The following is a 22,518-nucleotide window of genomic DNA, read 5'->3' as shown; positions in this document are numbered from 1 at the left end:
GAACATAGAAGAAACTTTGCATTTCATGTGGCTGTACTCAGGGGCAGAGAGAAAGCGCAGGCTGCAAGCCCTGCTGCACAGTGGGCACCCAGGAGGGCAAGGATTGGGAGCAGGAAGTGTGGGTGAAGAAGGCCCTTAAGGCAAGGGGGGTGCTTTTTATAACTGTTTTCTGGAGTTTAAGCCTGGCGATCCTTTAGAGAGGGGGATGTGTTAGGCCTGGGGGATGCTATAGCTTTCCAAGGAGACCCCCGTGTGGTAGGGTCCCCCCCCCCATCTCACAGGCTCCCTTCCCTTTCTTTTCTTATGTGCATTAGAAGATATGGGGGTGGGAGCTTTATTCTTTCCTCAAAAACTGTGTTTTTGATGTGTAATGCAAATGGCTGGGCATTGCCACCCAGCGCCAGGATGGTAGGAACCAAGGTTCGGGCTTAGAGCACTGAAAGCTTTTTAGCATGTTGTCTGTAGCCTGGCTCTTGGAAATACTGCAGCACTTGCCTCTGGAACTCATGACCCAGAAGAGGCCCTCAGTCCTCCCTGAAAGAGGATTTGATTGCTGGGGGGCGGGGGAGGGGGGCTAGTGAGGGTTTGTGTTCCGTGAGCGTTCAGTCTGTCCTAGAAATCGAAGCTCTCTCGAGAGGGCCGCACGCATGTTCCGTGTTCTCAGACCATCTGATGTGTGTGGATGTGATGTGTCTCTTGCTGGGATGTGGTGCGGATTGCAGAGCACTTCATGGTGGAGCTGGCCAGCTAGCTGCTGGTTTCTTGTGGTCTGCTGGGAGACTGACTTTATAGGCGTTTGTTTTCCGTTTGAGGTTTTGTCAACTTTCATACAAATACTTGGAACGTAATTTTTAATTAACTAAAGATAATGACTTGGGATGTAGTATATTTAAAAACAAGTAGCCTTACAGTTGCTTCCTTGAAGGAGGACCCTGAGCCATTTCCCGCACCCTCCTCTCTGCCTTTTCGTTTGCTTCATGCTTGTTCTAGAGGGGTACCCGGCTGCGGTGCTGAAAGGACAGCTCCCGGCTCCCTTAGCTGAAGGGGCAGGCTGGGAGGGACTGGGCTTTGCCCTACCGGGTCTGAGCAGCAGCCTCCCCTGTGGAACTGGATCCGCATGTGCGTGCGCAGCTGCCTTGTACTTGAGGTTGAAGGTCTAGGTATCGCGTTTTTTCTGACTCCCACATGAGTCCACATTTTGGTGTCCCTCCTGGTGGCAATGCTTCGTAGGCTTCTACAGATGTATATATGCAAGGCATACGCATTCTGCCGACTGCACGGTTTCAGCACATTTTTGTCTTTTCAAACAGCAAGAAACTGTTAATATTATGGCAGTTCGGCCTTCGCCAGAAGTGATTAGACAGCTTACCAAGTTAGGCTGAGGCTGAAGGGCATTTTTGCTGGGTTGATCTGAGCAGTGAGCTAGCTGGGAAAAGGACTCAGCAGGCCAGCTCGTGGTCTATTATGTCACTATGCTATGTTGGTCTAAAAATTGCTTTAAAACCATAGATTAAGAAGGGGGGAACATAGAATTCAGCTTGCTCAGCCTCCTGCCTCCCTTAGAATCCATCTTATAGGACCCCTGTGCTTTGACTACTTCACTGGTGGGCAACTCACTACCACAGGAAGCTGTTCACCTGGGGTAGCAGGAACTCCTAATCTCTGCCAAAAGGTAACGTGCTTAACACTGAAGGGCATACATTGGACCATGTAAGGGGAAATGTCATTCACAGGCTTGCTACCGAGAGAGCCAAGACTTAACATTTTGTAGAGAACCGAGAGGCAGTCTATTTGAAAAGAATGCAAAATAACATGGTTGCCTAAAGTGAGGAAGGGTCTGTGGATGGAAAGAAAACTGCCTCTCCTGTCCTGGAATGTGGAACAAGCTCTGGCAAGCACCTGCTTCCCTTAGTGACTGTTTAACCTCTGCGGGTTACACTGAGCAGGCCAGTAAGCCCGTGCTGTAGAGCAAGTATTGAGCATAGCTTATCCAGTGCGTGGCCAGTCGCCACGGTTATAAAGATAACATGCACTGGTTGCAGAAACGGCAGGAAAGAAAGTCCTCCGTGCTCAGTGGAAGCAGTGGCCATGTTTGACTGAGACCTTTCGATCCGGAAGTTGTTTCAATGATAGCTACTTTTAAACTGTATTTTTCAGGTTCTTAACCTAACAGACTTTGGGGAGGGGTACCCTCAGACATTAATTTGTCACATTTCCATTTGCTTTCCCCCCTAATCCTTTCAATAATTTCCTCAAAACTGACTTTAATGTGAAGAATTTACTTACAGAGTAAACCTTTAAAAAAATGTCTCTTGGCTAAAATGTAGCACACTGACTAAAGGAATAAAGACAATTTCCCTCTGTCAGGCTCTTGATGGCTAGTGTCACCCTGTGTTTCCCGTATGTAAGACAATGTATCAGACATGGACACATTTGCAGAATGGCACCAACTTAGAAACATGCGGCTGTAAAAGAGTGAGAGGGAGACACACAACTTTGGCCCCATGTGCTTATTACTTGTGAGGATGTTGTGTGACTGCCATGTTGAGCTTAGTATTTTTTTTTAAACATAAAAATAGTTTGTAAAAAGATGGGAAATAAATATAGGGAAAGAAAAGAAAAAGGAGAAGCCCTTTGAAATTTTTCCTGTCTCTTTGTGAAGTTTCAGGAACACGGCTAGGACACACAGTTAAACGCGGAGGAGAAATGACTCAACCGGTTGCCATAGTTAGAGGCAGCTCCGGGCCTTAGATCAGACAAAGCTCGGTTAAGATCCTGACTTGGTCACTTTCTTGTGTTTTAGCCTTGGGTAAGCTATCCAGCTCCTCTGGGTTTTAGTTGCTCTCGTCTATAAAAATGGGAACGATAATGCCTGTATTGCATCGTTGGTGGGGATTAAATGAAATGTTTCCTTTCTCTGGAGAGTTAGCAGCTTAGTGGGTGTTTACATGTGTCTGCTGTCGTGCATACACACCACGTCAGTAGCTGCAGTTATCTGAAAAGCAGACAGGTCCTTAACGTCAGTCTGGCTTAGGATGTGGGGTCTGCAGGCTCCTTAGCCTGAAAGGACATTGCTGGCCTAAAAGGAGGAAAAGTATGCCATGTAGCTGCTGTGTTGGCTTCACACTGCACAGAGGTTGCAACTGCCAAGCTAACTCTTCTCTTGTTGGCTCCTGAGCTAAGCTCTGATGGCCGGTGCTCCTTACCACAAAGGAATGTCTTAATACTCACAGGCTGCTTGACCTACAGATCTAAAGACGGAGCAGGCCCTAAGGCTGAGGCCCACATTAGCGCCCTAGAGTTTGGAGCGGCTCTGGACTTTCAGCTTTCTTCTCCTGTGAACCTTGAGCGCCTGTGTCTGAGGGGATCTCACATTAGGCCTCACGAGCTGTCACCGTCGCCCTGTTTATACAAGCTCAGGACATTCCAGCTGGTAGCTGTTAGAGCCAGGCGAAGGCAGGCAGTATTCTGTGTTACAGCTTGGGAGATGGCGTGGCTGGGAGACGGAGTTGTCCGGGCGTGAAGATGAGGTTGCCACAGGGCTGGCTGGTGATTCGCACTTAAGGACTTTTCCCCCATTAAATGGTGTTACATTCTGATGTTCATAAAACCAAGTAAAATGAACAGTTTTGGTTTATTTTAAGAAATTATCATTATCCTAGGTAGCTAAACATATCTTAGTGAGTGGGCATGGTGCAAGATTTTGAGAGAGGCAGAAAGAAGGCAAAAGTACTTCTGAAGGAGCATTTTGGAGGAGAGAGAACGAGGGAAAATGACCTGACGATGTGTCAAAGAGTCGCGTTTCCTTCTACATCTGTCCCAACGCTCTGCCCCTGGTGCACATCAGAACAGCGCTGCGTTTTCAGGACCGCCCCACCTGCGTTTGCTGATCTTTCTCCCTGTGTCTTGCACATGAGCGCCCTTATGTGGTGACCCATGAGTACTCTCTCACTGGCACCCTAGTTAACCAGGACCTTGGGAGAAGCCTGGCTGTGGTCACCCGGAGCATCTTTACTCATGCAAGGTTTACGTTGGTGCAGGGATTGGGGGACAGAGAGCATGCAGGGAATTGGTGCGTTAAGGTCTAGGAGCACAAGTGGGTCTCGGAAGCCTTTGGACCGTGGGAGCGCAGGCGGAAGGAGTAAGATTTTCCTCAGGCGTAGAGGCACACCGCCATGAGGAGAACTGAGTGTTAGCTGGAGAGGTTCGGGGCCGTTTCTGTAACCTCTAAGCCTTCCTGTGTCGCTGTGGCTTGTCCAGGGCGTCTAGAAATGGAGAGCACTGAGTCCCTCTAAAGTCCCAATCACTGACTCCTTCTTCCCTGTGCCGCTAAAGGCGTTGGAGTCCCGGGTGCTACAGACTTACACAAAAGTTGTGAGTTACACACTTTCTTGTCTGTTAGCATTTCCACCCGAGTGAACCTGGCGAGCCAGGGAAAGCTAGTTAGGTTACTTTTTTTCCCCTTTCTTTCTTTTTTTAAAAATTTATTTCTTATGTATCCAGTATGTATCAGATCACATTACAGATGGCTGTGAGCCACCATGTGGTTGCTGGGGATTGAACTCAGGACCTCTGGAAGAGCAGTCAGTGCTCTTAACCTCTGAGCCATCTCTCCAGCCTATAGTTAGGTTACTTTTAACGTTTAGATAGTTTTTGATAGTAAAAGAGACCAAGACTACGTCATCAGTGAAAGAACAGTCCATTCTCCTGTATAGTTTCCTCCTGATTTAGTGTGAAGACAGTTAACTACTGAGCCCCCAAAAGCCTGGGTCCATTGCGAACCATCCTTTAGTGGCAGTTTTCTCTTTGTGCGGGGCAGCGGCTCCGCGTGTGAAGAAGGTTGTTTTGTGTTTGTTTTTGTGCGGTTAGCTCCTTATCTCAGCTCTTTAAGGATAACGCGGTGAGCTTTGGTGCCTCGGCCACTCCTGCCTTCTTAGCAATAAGCTGAGCAAAATGATTTTAAGTGAAAACAAATTAGTACGTTGTTGTTAAACTGCAGAGGAATATTAAGCAGGCTACAAACCAGCCTGGCAGGACTTTCTCAGAGGTCAGAACACCCAGGGACCTCAGTTGAATTCTCAATCGGATTTCCTAGGATTCAGTGTAAAGAGATGCGACCCCTTGTTTATAGGGGAGAATGCCTGGAGTGGAACAGGCATGCTTTAAATATTGGCACTGAGCTCGTGGGGCGGTGTCAGGAGTATGAGGGGTTACCAAAGGGGAGGTGCAGAAGGTGAGGGCGTTGGGGTGTGGGTATAAGAGCTGCTCATACCTCACAATGCATGTGACCTCTCCCGAAGACTCCTGGGGTCTGTGTCTGGGCTCATTTCCGGACTGCAGTGGTCCTGATACCTCGGACTGAGCATAGAACCTCAGGAAGGGGGAATTTCGCCTGTTTGTCTTCAGTTCAGTTTTTTTCTGGAACTTTGCCGCACATTGTCCTCTTTACCTGATTTCGGTGTTGGGAAACTTGGAGGGTGTTTTCTTGCTTTGTGGGAAAGGGCTAACATTCCCCACCCCTCACAGCCAGCCGTCCACAAAGGCGCTACCGGTTCCCTCTTCTGTTCTACCTTAAAGTCCGCCTGTTGTATTTACTCATTTGAATAGTTGCTAGAGGCAGAGGGCTCAGACCTAAGACGGTTGGTTGAGTTGTCTTTACTGTCCCCAGCCGTTCAGTACGCTTCCCAGGGGCGCAGCTGCGAGTCCTGGGCACATCCGCGCCGTTGCCCCTGCTGTCCCCCTCAACTGTGCCCATTGTCTTTCAGAAAGATTTTATTTTAAAAATATTTATTGATCTATTTATTTATTTTATCTGCATGGGCGTTTTGTCTGCTTGCGTGTCTTCACCATGTGCTGGTCTGGTCCTTGTGGAGGCCAGGAGGAGGCATCGGGTCCCTGCTACTGGAGATCCAGGTCGCCGTGAGCTGCCGTGTGGGTACCGGGGCCGTGTGGGTACCGGGGCTGGACCCCGGGTCCTCTGGACGAGCAGCCAGTGTTCTTAATGGCCGAGCCATCTCCCCAGCTCACTCTGGCGATTTGATTTCTCATTCTATACTGTCTTAGATCAGTCCTTCCTTTGCTTTATCACAATACACAATTTCCCTATGTTTTCTTTTTATTTATCCTAATGTCTTGGGTTACTTAATGTAAAAAAATTAATTTGCGTGAAAACAATCTTTTTTTTTCTTTTCTTTTTTTAACCACTTAAATTGCTTTTTAAGGTTTCCATTAGAACCACCTTCTTCTTCTTCTTCTTCTTCTTCTTCTTCTTCTTCTTCTTCTTCTTCTTCTGTTTTTTTGTTGTTTGTCTTTTTGAGATAAGGTTTCTCTGTGTAGCCTTGGCTGTCCTGGACTCACTTTGTAGACCAGGCTGGCCTTGAACTCACAGTGATCCACCTGCCTCTGCCTCCCGAGTGCTGGGATTAAAGGCGTACGCCACCATGCCCGGCTCCTTAACCCTCTATGTTACCCTGGCTCCATCTTTGCCAAAGTCCCCAAGTTACTTGATTTTAGTTCTTTCTTTGCTGCAGCTGAATCTTCTCTCCTGCAGCTCTGCCTGTGGCTGAATCCCCTACTTCTTTCTCTTAACTCCTCTTCCTCTGGCTGGCAGGAAGTCCAGCCCTATTCTCTCTCCTGCTCACTGATTGGCTGTAAGCTGCTTTATTGGCATACAAAGGGGGCAATTGGGGAACAGAGTTTATACAACATTGAGACAGGAGATTCTCAGAGTAAGGCTTGCAACCAGATATGGGGGATACAGAAATCAGCATTTGAATTACACAGTAACCGCATGCCAACAATGAGCCCCTGGGTTTTGTTGTTGTTGTTCAAATACTTTTACCCTTACCACCCTTTTTTTTCTTTCTTGATATTCTCAGCTAGCCTTCGATTTGGAGGTTGAGGAGTCAGAGTCACGCACCTCAGGCTGTGACTGAGGGCTGGCTTTGTCTTGGCGGAAACAGTGGGTTTCTTTCCTTTTCTATTGTTTCCTTCTGTTCCAGACAGGTGTGAGTGAAAGCTCTAAAGGTAGCCGCTGAAAGGTAAGAACAGAGGGAGGACGGGATCTCATCCATGCTGCTCCTGTGGATGTCAAGCCTCAAGCCTGCCTTGGGCGAGCCCGCTGTGGCTCTGGAGTACATGACAGGGACCACTGGCCCGGTAGAGCATGGATACACCTGGGGAGCTTGGCCTTGATCTTACCTCTTCTAGTTAGCAAAGATCTTCAAAGGAGGAGGAGGAGGAGGAGAAGGAGGAGGAGGAAGAGCAGGGTCTGTAAATATCGGAATCTGTATACCAACATAATAAAACACACTTAGAAAAGAACGCATCAGAAATCCCTTCAATAAAAAAAATAATAATAATTTCATTTGTTAAAATTTCTTTCTTTCTTTTTTTTAGTCACTGGGGTTTCCTGAATAATTTTAGTCCTTGCAAATTCCTTTACATCTTCCTGTTTGCGCTCAGACAGTTGACGAGTTCATGAATATGGCATAAACAGATTTAGCACTCTGCGTAGGGACGCATGGCATCCTCACGGTCCCTCCTGTGGTCCTTTGCAGTGTCGCTAATCTGTAGCTCTTGGCAAACCCCGGCTGGGCCTCCGTTCCTGTGAGCCGGGCTTTCCCAAATGCCTTATAGATAGAGCCGCACCACAGCACCTAGCTCTTTTGTTCAGCTTATTACCTTGGTGACTTATGTTGCACCAATTGGTCCTTCATTATTGGTGATGGAATCTTACTGTACGTAATTGAATTGCTTGTTCCGTTGTGGCCAACCCTGCATCTGACAATTTGCTTATTCGTCTGTGTGAGGACATCTGGACTGTGGGATGTTTCTGGCTGTTGTGAATAACGGCTGCTCTGCAGGTCTCTGTGTAAGCCTAAATTCGCATTCCTTAAGAGTGGAGCTGTTGAGGCTGAGGGGCAGTGGCACACACTTTCAGTCCCAGCAGTAGGGGAGGGAGAAGCAGGCAGATCTATGTGAGTTTGAGACCAGCATGGTCTACAGAGTGAGTTTGGGGACAGCCAGGGCTACACAGAGAAACCCTGTGTTGAAAAAAACAAAAAAAACGAAGAAAGAGTATGATTGCTGGCAAGTGTAATAAGCGTATGCGTGTCTTTGGGGCAGCGTGTGGTCTGCGCATGGGTGTGCACACACCACCTCATGCATGTGTGAAGGGGGTAACAGCGTGGCTTCCATCACGTTCCACCTTATTCCTCTGAGTCAGGGTCCCTCACTGGACCTGGAGCTCACTTCTTGACTGGACTTAGGGTCAGCGAACCCCTTGTTTTTTCTGTCAGTGCTGGGTTTGCAGGAGCCCACCGCTGTGCCTGGCTTTTTAACATGGATGCTGCAGGCCTGGCCTCAGGAATTGCACAGTGAGTGCCCTCTGAGACATTAGGGACAAAGCTGGTGAACTCGGTTCCAGTGAGGCCGCACCACTGTGCACCCTCCCCGGAGGCACTCTGTCTCGCTGTTTCCTCTTTGCCACCTTGTCAGGGCTGGTTGGTTTCTCCCAGTCTCAGTCAGCAAGGGGCCAGTGGTATTGGACTGTGGTTTCAGTATGCAGTTCTCAGTGGCTGATGATACGGAACACCTTTTTACACGCTTGTTTGCTGTCTGTATACTTGAGGGGAAGTGTCCGTTCTGATATTTTGCCCATTAAGGATATATTGGATTTCCTATTGTGAGTTTTGCTTCTGTATGTTTAAAAAAAAAAAAAAAAAAAAATATATATATATATATATATATATATATATATATGTTCTAGAGATGTGTTTCCTCAGATTAATTATTTGGATATGTTTTCTCTCAGTGTCAGCATTTTTTTTTCCTTCTTACTTGTAATGGCACTTTTCAAATTTTTGATTAAGTACAATTTCCCCTTTTCCTCTCTTATGGGTTGTGGGTTTTTTGTTTGTTGTTATTGTTGTTGTTGTTTTGTTCTTGTTTTTTCGAGACAGGGTTTCTGTGTGTAGCCCTGGCGGTCCTAGACTCACTTTGTAGACGAGGCTGGCCTCGAACTCACAGCGATCCGCCTGCCTCTGCCTCCCCGAGTACTGGCATTAAAGGCATGCACCACCACACCCGGCCATGAGTTGTGGTTTTAAAGACACATATAAGCCCTTTTTGTCTACCCAGGATAATGTTAGATGCTTTTAAAGGTTTTATGGTGTTAGAAGTGGACCTGAGCTCAGATGTGTCCCTTCTGTAGAGGGCAGGTTTTGTGTGTGGTGGTCTTCACCACTGTGGGAGGGATGACCCTGTCTCTCTCTGTTGAGCTGGTCCTGCGCTTTTCCAAGTCAGGTGGCGCTGTCTGAGTCATCCTGGACTCTGTCCTGTTCCATTGCTTTGATCATTTGTCCTTTCATGTGTGCCATTCACGATGACTGTAGCTTTACAGAAGAGTTTAAGTCGGGTCACATGAATTTTCCAACTTTGTTCTTTTATTAAAATTATTCTGGAAATCAGGCAGAACTAGCTGGTACATATCTGCAAAAACTCCTGCTGGAATTTTGATTGAACTGTATTAAATCTATAGACCAGTTTAAGAATTTATTAGCTGGCTCCCGGCTTCTCACCAATGAGTGTGATATATTTCTTCGTTTATTTGAGTACTATTTGACGTCTTTCATCAGCATTTTATGAGTTTAATTTTTTATTATATGGTGTGTGTGTGTGTGTGTGTGTATGTGTGTGTGTGTGTGTGTGTGTGTGTGTGTGTGGTGTGTGTGTGTGGTATGTGTGTGAATGAGAGGGCAACTCATAGGGATCGGTTCCCTCCCTCTATAATGTGGGGCTCAGGGTTGAACTCGGGTCCTTGGCCTTGCCTTCAAGTCCTGTTATTTTTTCTTTTTGGTTTTTGTTTGTTTGTTTGTTTTTCAAGACAGGGTTTTTCTGTGTAGCCTTGGACTTGCTTTGTAGACCAGGCTGGCCTTGAACTCGCAGCGATCCGCCTGCCTCTGCCTCCCGAGTGCTGGGACTAAAGGCGTGCGCCACCACGCCCTGCTCCCTTTACTTCTTGAGCCATCTCACCAGCTCCCGATTCTGTAGTTTAAGCATATAGATGACGCTGGACATTTTTAGATTTATTTTTTAGCTAATGTAAATGTTTTTATTTTAGGTTTCAGCTTTTAATTCATTTCTTGAATGTAGAAACACAATGGATTTTTAAAATGAGAACTTGTGTCTTATAACTCATAAACTCACTTGTTGATTCTAAAAGCTTCTTGGGACTGTCTGTAGATAACCGAATAGTCTATGAACAGCGAGTTTAATTTCTTCCATATGGATTTATGTCTTTTCTTTTTCACGTTTATTGCAAACTTCTCATCAGATATTTGATGCCAGCCCCTTCCCTGCTCTTAGGGAGGAGCGCTCAGCGTTTTACCAGTAGGTTGTCCTGTTGGTGTTACCAGCTTCACTTCTGTCTCTTGATAATTTGTCAAGAGTGGATGTTCAGTTCTGTCGAGTGTTTTCTTCGCTGAGCTGGTATGACCGACCGTGTATTTCTTTACTTTGCTGATACACAACTTGCTTTTCAGACACAGACGTCTTTGATTCCCTGGTCATGAACTTTGTTGCAGTGTGTTAGTCTTTCATGTTGTTTTGATTTATTAGTATTTTGTGAGCAGGGTGTGGCAGTGAAGCACACCTTTAATCCCAGCACTTGGGAGCAGAGGCAGGCAGATCTGAGTTTGAGGCCAGCCTGGTCTACATAAAGAGTTCCAGGACAGCCAGGGACCCTGTCTCAAAATAACAACAACAATAACATTTTGTTGTTGCTGTTGAGTTTTGCATCTACTTGAGAAAATCGGTCTATAGTTTTTATTTTTATTTTTTTTCCCCTTGGATCATCTTTGCCAAGTTTGGATGTTGATAATATTAGCCATGGGAAATATCTCATCAAATTCCTTAATTAACTAACTATACGGTAGGGGCTAGGACGGTGTCTCCGTAGGTACAGTGCATGCTGGGTAAGCGTGAGAACATAGCCCAGCACTCATGGTGGTGCTGTGTGGCTCTCTGTCCAGCGCTGGGGCTGCGGCAGAGAGGCGGCCCTGTTACCTGGCCACTTTAGCCAAACGGCTCCTTCTAGTTCCAGTCAGAGACTTTGTCTTGATAAATAAAGCAGACCAGCTGCAGAGGTGGCTCAGTAGGTACCAGCACTCGCTCTGTGAGCACCTGAGTTCAAATCCCCAGGACCCATGTAAAATCTGGGCTGGGCTCTGCACACCTGTAACCTCAGTGCTGTGAAGGGTGGAGCCAGGAGGACGCTGCTGCTTGCTGGATAATAGCCTAGCTCCAGGTCCAAAGAGAGACCTAACTGAAGGCAACTGGGCAGGAAGTGATGCCACCTCCGGCCTCCATTGCACACATCTGTGCAAAGATGTATGTGTATATCACTCACATATTCACATGCATGAAACAGAAAAACATTAAAAATACAAAGATGGGGCTGGAGAGATGGCTCAGAGGTTGAGAGCACTGCCTGCTCTTCCAAAGGTCCTGAGTTCAATTCCCAGCACCCACATAGTGGCTCACAACCATCTATAATGTGATCTGGTGCCCTCTTCTGGAGTGCAGGTGTACATACAGGCAAAACATTGTATACTAAATAAATAAATAGAAAAATTAAAAAAATAAAACCAAAAATCTTGGTAGATTGCTATAGAGGAAAATGGCCAGTGTTGATTTCTGGTCTGCCACAGGCGCACACACACACACACACACACACACACACACACACACACACAGACATGCACACAGACATGTGTTGTCCCCACCGCATACCTACAAATAAATCAGAAAAGAAAAACTTAGTTGGTAGACTTTCCTATTGAAACCATCAATCCTAGTCACTGCTCCATTGCTGTGTAGAGACACTGTGACCACAGCAACTCTTATGAAAGAAAGCGTCTTCCTGGGGGCGTGGGGGGCTTTAGTCCATTATCAGCGTGTCCTAGAGCATGGTGGCGCGCAGGCAGGTGCTAGGCAGTAGCTGAGCACTGCATTTTGGTCTATAGACTGAGTGTGTGTGTGTGTGTGTGTGTGTGTGTGTGTGTGTGTGTGAGAGAGAGAGAGAGAGAGAGAGAGAGAGAGAGAGAGAGAGAGAGAGAGAGAGAGAGAGAGAGAGAGACTGGCTTGGCATGGGTTTTTAAAACCTCAAAGCCCACCTCCAGTGACACCCTTCCTCCAACAAGGCCACACCTCCTAATCCTCCTAATCCTTTCAAATAGTGCCACGCCCTAGTGACTAAGCATTCAGATATACGAGCCCATGGGGTCCGTTCTCATTCAAACCACCACAGTTATCTGAACTGCCTCGGGGGGTTTTCTTTTACACAGGTTTTAAACTACAAATTGGATTTAAATAACTTAGGATGCTTATGTCTTTGGAATTTTGTTGCTTTCAAGGGATTGGTTTCACTTAATCTCAGTTTTCCTGTTTACATGTGTACGCTTATGTGTTGTTGATGGATATGAGATCTGTAGTGGTGCCTCTTCTTTCATTTCTCATGTTTTTTAAATGTAAATTTGAGTAAATTTGTTCTTCTTTCTCAACTGGAGCCTTACATTGTTGATTTGAGCAGTCCATCCTCTTCCCCACTCCTCCCTTCCTCTCTCTTCCTCCTCCTCCCTCTCTCTCCTTTTCTTCCTCCTCCTTCCCTTCTCCTCCTCCCTCTCCTCCCTTTTTACCTTTTGGCTTTTGAGTCAGAGTCTTGCTACATAGCCCAGTCTGGCCTTGAATTCACAATCCTCCTGCCTCAGTAATACAGGTTTTTTTAATAAGATGATTTATTTTCCAAGTACTACTATGACTGGATTTGAAAACTTTTGATAACCTTGAATTTTTATTTTTCTTGACACATTGTCTCTGACCTTGACTTTAGGGGCGTGGTCTAGCATCTGGGATAATTTTCAGTGTTCTTTGCCATCTCATAGTCTGTCATACATTTTCTATGAATTCAGTGCTTTAAAATAAGCCCTGCATTTTGGTCCAAAATCAAGTCTGTCTTGTTGACTGTATGGAATATGGGTTCTGTTGCTGGGGGGTCATCTGTGGCTACTCGACACACCCAACTGGCTATTGGTATTTTTCAGTTTTGTTGTGTCCTTGGGTATTTTCTGTCCAGTTATTTTAACAATTGCTGAAAAAGTAAAATGTAAGTGTCTCGCCACACTCCTGGTGTTTGTGTCTTGCCACACTCCTGGTGTTTGTGTCTCGCCACACTCCTGGTGTTTGTGTCTCGCCACACTCCTGGTGTTTGTGTCTCGCCACACTCCTGGTGTTTGTGTCTCGCCACACTCCTGGCGTTTGTGCTCCTTCCCTCAGTTTTATCAGGGTTGGCTTTGTGAGTGTGTACACACGCAAAGAAACATATATGCACACATACATACATGTTAGATTTTTCTTGCCTTCTTTAAATTGACCCCTTGTTATTATTTGATGTCCTTTTCTATCCCTAGTAGTCTTTCTTGCTTTGGAGTATTATCTGATACTGTTAATATAGCCACTCCAGATTTCTGATGATTCATAGTTTCATGATATTTATTGTATCATTTTTTTACTTAAAAAATCTTTTTATTTGAAGTAGTTTCAGACTCATATTCACATTGCTGTAACACTGTAGTACTAGGTTTTAGCCATGCTCTTTCTCTGTGCCGGGGTCCAGTCCTAGAGTAAACATCTTTCTTAGCTCTGGCTCTTCCATGCCATTGTCTTTAATGTGGGCTTCCTTGTAGGCAGCATGCAGTACGTTTTCCTGTTTTTTTTGTAACTCAGCCTGTCTGTCTGTTTCTGCGTCTCCATTTTCAGTATGGTGAGAGCACTTTGCACGTGTGGTGCCCTCCTCACAGAGTGCACTGTGCGATATGGCTCTGTGGGCTTGAGGGGCAACTTACCCAGCACAGCTCTTGCTTAACTGCAAATGTGCACTCGCTGATTAATAGTCCCACGTGACAGTCTGTGTTCTAATCGGTGTGTTTTGATTATTTCCATTACAAGCAAGTTTTTGTTTTGTTTTGTTTTTTGAGACAAGGTCTCTCTGTGTAGCCTTGGCTGCCCTGGACTCGCTTTGTAGACCAGGCTGGCCACGAACTCACAGCGATCCCCCTGCCTCTGCCTCCCTGAGTGCTGGGATTAAAGGCGTGCGCCCCCTATGCCCGGCTTAAGCCTCGTTTTTTAAAAAAGATATTAGCAGAAGCAAAATGTGCCCCTGTCTTCTCCCAGACCGCTTTCCTTTCTAATGTTCTTATCTGGAGGTTCTGTGTTTCCTTGTAATTTCATTTTCCTTCTGGGTCAAGAATATTTTTCATTTTAAAGCAAGGATGTTAATTAGGAAAAACAAAACTGTGTAATTTGAAACTACTGATTAAAGACCTCAGTTGTGTGATAGTGTGTGACACAGCTCCATTTAACTTGTAATATATTACTTTTTTGTTCTTGAGAGTCTGTATTGCATGTATGAAATGAAATACAATCATATTCACCCCTTGTTTCTCCTCTTAACTCCTCCCAAATCTCCCTCATCGAGGCCCTCTTCAAACTGTGTGTCCATGTGCCATTCCTCTGTCTTTTCCTCTTGATAACCTCCAGGTATGGGTGTAGGGCCGTGGAAAGTGTAACAGTGGCCCTCCACCCCCATGGCAGCTATCATGGGCCAGGAGCTCCTCAGAAAGTGGTGGGCTCTGCTGGAATTTGGCAGGTTCCATCGTGACAGGTGTCCTGCAGACACTTCAGATGCCATGGCTGGGGTCATGGAGCAGGTGTCCTGCAGACACTTCAGGTGCCGTGGCTGGGGTGATGGAGCCAGGTGTCCTGCAGGTGCTTCAGGTGCTAGGACTGGGGTGATGGAGACAGGTGTCCTGTAGGTGCTTTAGGTGCTGGGGCTGGGGTGATGGAGCAGGTGTCCTGCAAGTGCTTCAGGTGCTGGGACTGGGGTGATGGAGACAGGTGTCCTGCAGACACTTCAGGTGCTGGGGCTGGGGTGATGGAGACAGGTGTCCTGCAGGTGCTTCAGATGCTGTGGCTGGGGTGATGGAGACAGGTGTCCTGCAGGTGCTTCAGGTGCTGGGACTGGGGTGATGGAGACAGGTGTCCTGCAGGTGCTTTAGGTGCTGGGGCTGGGGTGATGGAGCAGGTGTCCTGCAGGTGCTTCAGGTGCTGGGACTGGGGTGATGGAGACAGGTGTCCTGCAGGTGCTTCAGGTGCTGGGACTGGGGTCATGGAGCAGGTGTCCTGCAGGTGCTTCAGGTGCTGGGACTGGGGTGATGGAGACAGGTGTCCTGCAGGTGCTTCAGGTGCTGGGACTGGGGTCATGGAGCAGGTGTCCTGTAGGTGCTTCAGGTGCCATGCTGGGGTAATAGAGACAAGTGTCCTGCAGGTGCTTTAGGTGCTGGGGCTGGGGTCATGTAGACAGGTGTCCTGCAGGTGCTTCAGGTGCTGTGGCTGGGGTGATGGAGACAGATGTCCTGCAGGTGCTTCAGGTGCTGGGGCTGGGGTCATGGAGCAGGTGTCCTGTAGGTGCTTCAGGTGTCGTGGCTGGGTTATGCATGCAGTTGACAGTGCTCCTTGATGGTCTCGGCCTCAGTTCCTGGCTCCAGGTCTCCCCCCCCCCCCTCTCTCTCTGTGTGTGTTGGCATATGTGTTAATCAGAGAACAACTCGAAGGAGGAGATTCTGTCTCCTCCCACCTTGTGCGGGATCTCTCAGATCAGCAGGATTGGCAGCAAGCACCTTTATCCACTAAGCATTCTCACTGGCCCCTTAGCCTTTTAAAAATGTTTTTAAAAATTACCTTTTATTCCTTGACAATCTCATACATGTATATAATGTGTCAGGATCCTCTTAGCCCCCATTACCTCTCTCATCCGTTACACTCCTCTGTGAATCCCTTCTCAACAACTCTCCTTCCTATTTTGATATCTCTTGTTTTGTGTAAAAGTAACTTTTACTCTCCTGGCTCAGTTGTTGTCTGGGAGGTTTACAGCCTCCATTGCTAACCTAGGCCTAGTCCTGGAAGCTTCTAGCCTCCATACAATCTAACCGAGGCCTAGAATGTCTTCAGCCTCTGAGACTGACTGCTTAATAAGCTCACCCTGACTTGTTCTTTCTGAGCTCTGGGCTGCTGGTTCAACTCAGCTGTTCTGACACTAACTCCTTGCCCAAATGACTTATTTAACCTGGCTTCTCTCTCAGCCTCTGAATTGCTCTGTTTGGCCTCAAATTAACTCAGCAATCTGTGCTAATCTCCTGGCTCCGTCTTCACCTGAGTTCTCTCTCTGCAACCCATCTCTCTATTACTGTGCTGTAAAACTGCCTCTTAAGTAGCTTCCCTTTCCTCTCTCTTCTCCTGAGAGTTGGGCGTGTCCTATTCTGTCAAATCTTCTCTGATTTGTCACCTTTTCTGACACTCAATTAGACATCACTTTCCAACATGGGTGTTTCCTTCTACAAACTGACTTTACCTCCGTTGTTTGGGATTAAAGGCGTGCACCACCACACCTGGATGTAAGCTTTTCTTTACCTGATACTTGCTCTATACCAGGCTGGCCTTGAGCTCAGATCTGCTTGCCTCTGTCTCCTGGATTAAAGGTGTGTTTGTATCCCAGTGAGATCACACAGACCTAGAAGGTCTTTAGATGTGATCTCTTGCCAGAGCAGCCATGTTGTGAACTAACATTCCTCTACAGTTTGGTTTTCACGTGACCTCCTGAGTACATGGGTGTGTGGGGGGAGTGTCACCAATGTGTCGCCCTCCCTCTCCAGGGACCATTAACTACTTAAATCCCTGGGGAGAGGTGGGGCTGGAATGTTGTGGGCCTGCACCCCTTGTGTGCAGGGATCCAGAGCTGCTCTGAGTCCACGAGTGCACTGGCCACGTGGGACCCAGAAGACCGCGTTTCACAGCATGGAGCACGTGGACGGTTTCTTCCTTGTATTTCTCTGGGCATCAATCTAGTTAGGCGTCAGTGGCCTCTTGTTCCGTGGGCTAGAGCAGGCACCGCTCAGCCTCTGCGGCATCTACCTTATGTTTGTGTCTGCCAGGGTCAGATCTGGCAGCAGTGCACTCTGGGCACAGCCTGTGCAAACCTCTGATGTAGTCTTTAGGTGACGACCGTGAGTACTGGGGTTTATAGCTTTGTGGGGTTTATAGTTTTGCTGAGTTCCTCTTCCTGTCCTTTCTCAACTCTCCTGGTCCAGGGTTTCCCCTCGCGGCTCCTTTGCCTGGAAATCCTGGAGTTTTGCACCACGGTTCGGCTTTCCTTTTCCTGAGGCCAGTTGGGAACCAGAGACAAGAGGACGAGAGTCCTGGGGCATCTCCCGGTAATTCTCCTGTCAGAGGACCTGCCCCCTCCAGGCTGTTGTGGTTAGCACTGCTGCCTCGGGACAAGCTAAGGGAAAGTGCACAGTGGGACTTCCTTCGTCCACTGCTTAGTGAAGGGGCCCCCATTCCTGGTGCCTGAACCAGAAATAAAGGTCTGTGCGTGGAATGTTTTCTGTTTGCATCAGGTTCGTAGTCCTATGTTTGGGTTGACTTTTCACTCCAGCCTAGAAGATACTAGAAATGAAAAAACATACAAACAAACAAAGTAACAGAAGCTGACATCTTCATGGGGCCTTGAATTCTGATCTCTCTTTCGAAACTGCTTGCTGTCACGTTACTTTCCTGTCTCGGGTCAGGTCATTTGCTCCTGGTTTGAGCTGGACTCCCAGTGGCGTCTGGAACCAGACACTGCCTCCTTGTTAAGAATGCCCTCACAGAGGAACCAGCTACCAGGGATAAGTGGGAAGGGGCGATGGCCTCATCGCAGCTTCTCAGCCCCAAGAGAGTGAAGGGTTGGGCAGCTGGCCCGGCAGTCCCTAGTGGAGGACAGGGTCTCTCTGTGTAGCCCTGGCTATCCTGAGGCTTGCTATGTAGACAAGGCTGGCCTTTAATTTATAGAGATCCACCTGTCTCTGCCTCCCTGAGGGCTGGGATTAAAGGCCACCAGCACGCTCACCTTCACTTCTGTTTGGCTTTTTGGTGTAGAGTTAGTTTCTGGAGTAGATAAGCCTGCACTTGGTACCGCTGAAGCTCTGGAGAGTGGGTGTCATCTCTCCCTTCCCTTCCTGCCGACAGGGCCTTCCAGTTCTTCATGTCTCTGTGGAGAGGTTCTGCACATTCCCTGAGGAAGGCGAGGGGCAGGTGTGGCGCAGCAGCGCAGGTGAGGCTCTGTGACTCTCTGCACTTAAAAAGCCCTGGGAGTCTTTCTGAATCAGGGTCTGTAGAGGCTGTCACTGTTGCAGCAGCTTGGCTAAATCTCTTATTGGCACGTACACATGCACACATGCACGCACGCATGCACGCATTCCATCAGTGCATACGTGTCTACTTAGTAAATAAACACTTATCCCAAACATCACCCTTTCATCATTATGGGTCGTGGCGTAGAATGTCATTGTACATACGTTTTACATATGTGATGCTGTCTCCTCAGAATAGGTATGTGGGTGTAAAATTATTGAACTGAGGATGTGAGTCCCTTTAAGTCTACTCATGCTAACATATGTCATGTGATTTCAAATGGTCCTTAGGTACAAGGCCTTTTAGACTGGAAACCTTTCTGTAACCTTCAGTCTTTTCACTATGGCCCTGGCACATGTTTTGCCAAAAGTGTCTGGAGATGAACATGGATTAAAGAATTTCCCGCCTCCTTCCTAGTAAGAGGTGTACAGGAAATACAGCGCAATAACAGCTAGCGAGCCAGAAGAGAGGGCCGTGGCGGGAAGCTTTACGCGTCCTGTTGCTTGGACGGCCAGTTCCTATTCCTCCAATGCTGGTTCTGACGTGCTCGTCTGAGGAACACTCTGTGTGTCACTCACTCATCTCTACAGCCGCGCGTGTGTAAACAGAGCCGCAGGTGAGAGCCGCCTTTCATTGTACTGGTCACGGAGAAGCCGAAGCCTACGGCCCACTCCCCGGCTCAACCGATGTAACAGCTCCGTGCAAGAAGCTGCCTTGCGGAAGAGCCTTGTACAGAGACCAGAGTGCCTGAAATACATATTTTTCTGTGTAATAAACCATTTTCCTTTGACACTATACATGGTGACTGCCCCCCACCCCACCAAACCAGCAGTAAGTACTTAGAATTTTCCATGTTCAAAGTGAGTGCTGTGTTCTCTCAAGGCGGCCACACTTGGGTGCAGTTTTACATAATAAAACTGGTTTATTGGCTGTTAAATTTTCATCTAGTTTTAATATTTTTAGCTATATGAAACCTTATACTATTTGAAAAATTAGGATGATCATTTGTTTTTTTTTTTTTTTTTAAATACAATGCAGTAAAAGTACAAAACAAAGAAAATCAGCCCTCTTGCAGGACTGTGTACAAAGTCTTTTTTACAGAATATACCTGGGTTTCCTTGCCTAAATCTGCTCACTGGACCCGTTTCACGTCAGTGCATAGGATCAGGTGCCGCCGCGGTTCAACCGGAGAAGGAAACAGTGGTGCAGGCTTACTGGAGGAGTCAGGGCCGTTCTTCCCCTGCATGGTGGCTGTGGAGAGTAGTCCTACAGCACAGACGCTTAACGTTCTCACGGCCTGGCGCTGTCTTAGTCCTTTATCCAGTGTTGAGTGAACTAGAGGTAGTTGTTATTTGTAAAGCCCAAGGTGTACTTTGCTCATGGTGGAGTATGGTGCTGGCTGCTGTTTGGCTGTGGTAAGGCCTCATGATGGCTGTGGTAAGGCCTTATGATGGCTGTGGTAAGGCCTCATGATGGCTGTGGTAAGGCCTCATGATGGCTGTGGTAAGGCCTCATGATGGCTGTGGTGGGGCCTCATGATGGCTGTGGTGAGGCCTCATGATGGCTGTGGTGAGGCCTCATGATGGCTGTGGCAGGGCCTCATGATGGCTGTGGTAAGGCCTCATGATGGCTGTGGTAAGGCCTCATGATGGCTGTGGTGAGGCCTCATGATGGCTGTGGCAGGGCCTCATGATGGCTGTGGCAGGGCCTCATGATGGCTGTGGTGGGGCCTCATGATGGCTGTGGTGAGACCTCATGATGGCTGTGGTGAGGCCTTTTGATGGCTGTGGCAGGGCCTCATGATGGCTGTGGCAGGGCCTCATGATGGCTGTGGTAAGGCCTCATGATGGCTGTGGTGAGGCCTCATGATGGCTGTGGCAGGGCCTCATGATGGCTGTGGTAAGGCTTCATGATGGCTGTGGTAAGGCCTCATGATGGCTGTGGCAGGGCCTCATGATGGCTGTGGCGGGGCCTCATGATGGCTGTGGCGGGGCCTCATGATGGCTGTGGTAAGGCCTCATGATGGCTGTGGCAGGGCCTCATGATGGCTGTGGTAAGGCCTCATGATGGCTGTGGTGAGGCCTCATGATGGCTGTGGTGAGGCCTCATGATGGCTGTGGTAAGGCTTCATGATGGCTCTGGTAAGGCCTCATGATGGCTGTGGCAGGGCCTCATGATGGCTGTGGCAGGGCCTCATGATGGCTGTGGCGAGGCCTCATGATGGCTGTGGTAAGGCCTCATGATGGCTGTGGTAAGGCCTCATGATGGCTGTGGTGGGGCCTCATGATGGCTGTGGCGAGGCCTCATGATGGCTGTGGTGAGGCCTCATGATGGCTGTGGTGAGGCCTCATGATGGCTGTGGTGAGGCCTCATGATGGCTGTGGCGGGGCCTCATGATGGCTGTGGTAAGGCCTCATGATGGCTGTGGTGGGGCCTCATGATGGCTGTGGTAAGGCCTCATGATGGCTGTGGTGAGGCCTCATGATGGCTGTGGTGGGGCCTCATGATGGCTGTGGTAAGGCCTCATGATGGCTGTGGTGGGGCCTCATGATGGCTGTGGTGGGGCCTCATGATGGCTGTGGTGAGGCCTCATGATGGCTGTGGTAAGGCCTCATGATGGCTGTGGCGGGGCCTCATGTCGAGACATACAGAAGAGAGCACACAGCATGATAAGAAGCCAGGGGGACTGAGGGCAGGCTTCTTTTTTTTTTTGTTTTTTGTTTTTTGTTTTTTTGTTTTGTTTTGTTTTTTTCAAGACAGGGTCTCTCTGTGTAACCTTAGCTGTCCTGGACTTGCTTTGTAGACCAGGCTGGCCTCGGACTCACAGCGATCGCCTGTCTCCTCCTTTATTTTTATTTTTATTTATTCTTTTCTCATATAATACATTCAACCCGCAGCTTCTTCTCCCTGTACTCCTCCTAGCCCCCTTCTCCGCTCTTTCCCAGATCTACTCCTCCCCAACTTTACTCTTCCCCCCAGGAAAAAAGCAGGCCCCCCAGGGACATCAAACAAACACTGCACAACAAGCCCTCACATCAAGGCTGGGTGAGGCAACCCCAAAAAGGGTCCCCAAAGCAGGCGAGAGCCACTATCATGGGTCCCCCCAAAACACCAAGCCAACAACCATAGCATATGCACAGAGGACCCTAGCGCAGACCATGCAGGATCTGTGACTCCACTTCAGTCCCTGTGAGCCCCACGAGCCCTGCTTGGTGACTCTGCCAGCTGTGCTCTTCTGGTGGCCTCAACAGCTCTTTGTTTGTTTGAGACAGGGTTTCTCTGTGTAGCCCTGGCTGTCCTGGACTCGTTTTGTGGACCAGGCTGGCCTTGAACTCACAGAGATGTGCTAGCCTCTGCTTCTCTGTGTGCTGGGATTACAGGCGTGCGCCGCTGTGCCTGGCTTCCATCCCTGCTTCTGGAATGGTGTGCTTTCATAGCTGCTCACTCAGTCCGTGAGACCAGCATCGAACCCTCTGAGAGGAGCACCCCTAGTGATCTGACTACCTTGCGGAGCCCCACCTCTTAAAGAGCACACTCCAATGGCTACCATGGTGGCTACTCAGCTTCCCGCACTCAGGCTTAACTACACCTCACCCCACATGTGCTCTAGTTTTCACTCACAAAGTCAGTAGCCTTCTCTGCTTAGCATATAAAAACGTAGCATTGCACAGCTTTGCACTTCCTGTGCTGGTTGAGTCCAGACATTCTCTTCTGAGTGTTGCTTCTTGAGTGTGCACTGAGTGGTCAGCATCTATGTGCCTAGTCTCTGTCTTCTCCAGACAGTGGCCAGGGAATTCCTACAGTTGTAAATCATTTTTAAAAATGTTGATTTTATTTAGCATAAAAATGCATTGTCTTGGTAACCCTTTTAAATAATGTACTATTTAAAAAACGTAATAGTGGGGGTCTGGAGAGATGGCTCAGAGGGTAAGAGCACTTGCGGAGGAGCAGGGTTCAGTTCCCAGCACATACATGGCGAGCCACAATGTCCTGTCTACCTATCTCCCTCCCTCCCTCCTTCCCTCCCTCTCTCCCTCCCTCCCTCCCTCCCTCCCTTCCTTCCTTCCCTCCTTCCTGTCTTCTATCTCCCTTTCTTCCTCCCTTCCTTCCATCTATCTATCTATCTATCTTCCTTCCTTCCTTCCCTCCTTCCATCTATCTATCTATCTATCTACCTACCTTCCTTCCTTCCATCCCTTCATCCATCCATGTTCATCCTCCCTCCCTCCC

At 48.1% G+C, this 22,518-nt stretch overlaps 1 protein-coding gene across 4 annotated transcripts in view; it reads left to right on the top strand.

The window, feature by feature from the left end:
* Positions 1-22,518, top strand: part of SCN8A (sodium voltage-gated channel alpha subunit 8) — a 192,884-nt gene that overhangs the window by 1,602 nt on the left and 168,764 nt on the right. The gene's annotated exons all lie outside the window — the stretch shown is intronic.

Source organism: Acomys minous (genome assembly GCF_964271855.1).
Source record: "Acomys minous genome assembly, chromosome: 12".
NCBI lineage: Eukaryota > Metazoa > Chordata > Mammalia > Rodentia > Muridae > Acomys > Acomys minous.
Note: the sequence above shows the minus strand (reverse complement) of the source record. Positions and strands in the feature narration are given on the sequence as shown.